At 45.7% G+C, this 2,973-nt stretch overlaps 1 protein-coding gene across 1 annotated transcript in view; it reads left to right on the forward strand.

Moving 5' to 3' along the window:
• Prickle1 (prickle planar cell polarity protein 1) overlaps positions 1-2,973 on the forward strand; it is a 92,186-nt gene that overhangs the window by 40,084 nt on the left and 49,129 nt on the right. The gene's annotated exons all lie outside the window — the stretch shown is intronic.

Here is a 2,973-nt window from a genome sequence, read left to right on the forward strand (position 1 = left end):
GCTGGTTAGTGATGGGCTAATACTGCAGAGGAACGGAGAGCAGGCTGGTTAGTGATGGGCTAATACTGCAGAGGAACGGAGAGCAGGCTGGTTTGGGCCTTAGGGCCTTTGGTTAAATGGGGAGGAAGTACAATCTGTAGCACATGAACAGACGCCAAACAAGGGACGGATGCTCCTGCTAGTTTAGCCTTCCCATTGCAAAGTGAATTGTGGCTACCAGTAGCATTTTGTGCTCTTTCTCTCCTTCCCTCTTTCCTTCCTCCACCCCCACTGTGGCCCTGTCTCTGAATATGTGGTCCAGGGGGTATAGGTCATATTACCTGTTTATTATACAATTCCCCCAAGTACATTGAATGTCCACATTATAAATAATGGCTATTATTGCTGTCTAGACTTAACAAATGGCTATTTAACAGGCAATAAAATAGTTTATCCACAGGTCTTATACACACACACACACACACACACACACATTTAAGGGACAAATATTAGGGCTCGTGTTCAAAATCTAAGTCTTGTTCACAGTGGTGAACTCTGCAGGCAATGAGTGTTAGTGTGAAGTACAGAACAAACACACCTCAGTTTCCCAAGGATCAGGCTTCGGCTGTCATTGTAATTCCAGTCCATGCTGATTGGAAAATACTGAGTAACATGTCTGTTCATTAACTTTATATAAAACACTGTAGACATTTTGATATGTAGCCCCTAGGTTATCGTCTCCTTTTATGAATTTTTAAAGTATGGCATTAGAATCATGCTGTACCTAAGTCATATAAACTGTTCTTAAATTTTCAAAATACTGTGGGGGGAGGGGACTGTGAGGTGTGTGTGGTATGTGTCTGTGTGATGTGAGTGTGTGTCTGTGTGTGATTGTGGGGGATGGAGTGTGTGAGGTGTATGTGTCATATATGTGTGTGTGTGTGGAGGGTGAGTGTGTGTGTGTGTGTGGAGGGTGAGGTGTGTGTGTGTTTGTGTGGAGGGTGAGGTGTGTGTGTGTGTGTGGAGGGTGAGGTGTGTGTGTGTGTGTGTGTGTGGAGGGTGAGATGTGAGTGTGTGTGTGTGGAGGGTGAGGTGTGAGTGTGTGTGTGTGGAGGGTGAGGTGTGTGTGTGTGTTTGTGTGGAGGGTGAGGTGTGTGTGTGTGTGGAGGGTGTGTGTGTGTGTGTGTGTGTGTGTGTGTGTGTGTGTGTGTATTGCGAACCACGAGGACGTGAGTTCTATCCCCAGGACCCATGTGGACGGAAGAAGAGAACTGGCTCATCAGAGTCGTCCTCTGACCCCCACCCATGCACCCCTTGTAAAAATAAGTAAATAATTCAAGACAAATGTTTTGGCTTTTCATTATTTAGCTTTCTCCTTTTTCCAAAAGATACCATTCCAGTCATTATCCATCATTCATTTTACTTTGATTCAAAACCATCATTTCAATTATATCCAAATAAATTACAACCAGCTACCACTAAGTTGTTATTGAAACGTAGCAGCGAGTTTTCCTACTTTATGAATTGCAAAGTCCTGAATTGGAAATTCGTGTCATTTTTCTAAATTAAAGGTTTGCTGGGTTGGTTGACTATAGTCCTTCGAAAGTGGAACATACTAACAATGTGTGACTCTCTCAATTTTCCTATTTGTGACATTGCGTGGTAGGATATGAACTCAATAAATTACCAGAGGCCTAGAGTGTTGGATTTCCCTGTATAGAAGCACAAGCCAACAGTCTTAGCTTTGTTTAGTATTGTGCAATTAAAACCCAAAGCCTCAGTCTGTGCAGCAGCTGCCCATGTGTGCTACCCTTGCAATGTTAGCTGGAGAAAGTGCATTGGCGTTTCCTTGTATGTGGCCAGGAGAGCCACATACAGTAATGCCCTGCTTGCTTCTAGTTTCCAGTTTCTGCTCTGTTCTCTGCACTCTCCGGTGCTTTCCAGAGCTGCTGTGCTCCCTCACGCCCCCTGGGAGGTGTCAGAGAATTGCTGACTCAAGAGAGAGATCTCATGCCTGACTTAGAGACGTGGTATTTGGAAGGATTTATTGGACCCAACAGAAAGTTGAATATAATTTAAAGGTTTGTTTGCATTGCGGAAGCACAAAATGAAGTGTCTGGCTCACTGTCTGTGTTTCTTTTGAAATAATGAGTCACACTGTCTAATCGTGGAGGACAGAAAAATAGAACCCTGCATGAGTGTAGCTTGGCGGGTTCCTCCTTTGCCCCTGGGTTTCCAGCTAAAGAGCTTGAATGATCTTTAGGAAGCAGAAGGTCTGAGTTCGGTTTTTCTCTGAGGTAAGAGGCAGACAAATTCCCGTGGAAGGAAGTGCAGGTGATAAACAGCTCTGCCTGGCACCGCCCTGAAGATGTGCCCAGAGGCTCTGCCATGTCACTTTGGAGCTGGGGAGCCTGGCGTCCACAGGCTCACACAAGTTGGCTCTCTGTAGGAATTCTCCTGTCTGATTGCAAAGGAGGGTTTCCCGGTTCACCAATTTAAACACAGATGGTTCGGAGCTTTGCTGTTGTGGTTTGGGTTTTGCTGTGTACTTTCAAGCTGGCCTCCCACTTGGAGCCACCCTTCTGTCTCTGCTAGGGCTCCCAGGATGTGATGCCTTACCCAGATGACAAAGGTGCCTTCAGGGAGCGGCCTTCTCTGCAGGCCCTATAGTATTCCTTTCAGATATAGAGACCGGTAACAGGTGGTACTAGCCTGTGGTATTTTCAGTCTTCCATCAGATAGACTAGCAGTAGACCGGAAATGGCTTGTGCTCTGTAAGAGTCACGTTATCTTTCAGTAGCATTTTGAAATTAACAACAAAAATTAAATAGGTGTGGTGGCACATGCCTTTAATCCCAGCACTCAGGGTAGGCAGGAGCTGAAGATCTCTGTGAGTTTCACACCAGCCAGGGATGTATACTGAGAGCGTGTGTGTGTGTGTGTGTGTGTGTGTGTGTGTGTGTGTGTGTGTATGGGAGGGAGAGGTGTGCGCGC

Source organism: Microtus ochrogaster, chromosome 15, assembly GCF_000317375.1.
Source record: "Microtus ochrogaster isolate Prairie Vole_2 chromosome 15, MicOch1.0, whole genome shotgun sequence".
NCBI classification, from domain to species: Eukaryota; Metazoa; Chordata; class Mammalia; order Rodentia; family Cricetidae; genus Microtus; species Microtus ochrogaster.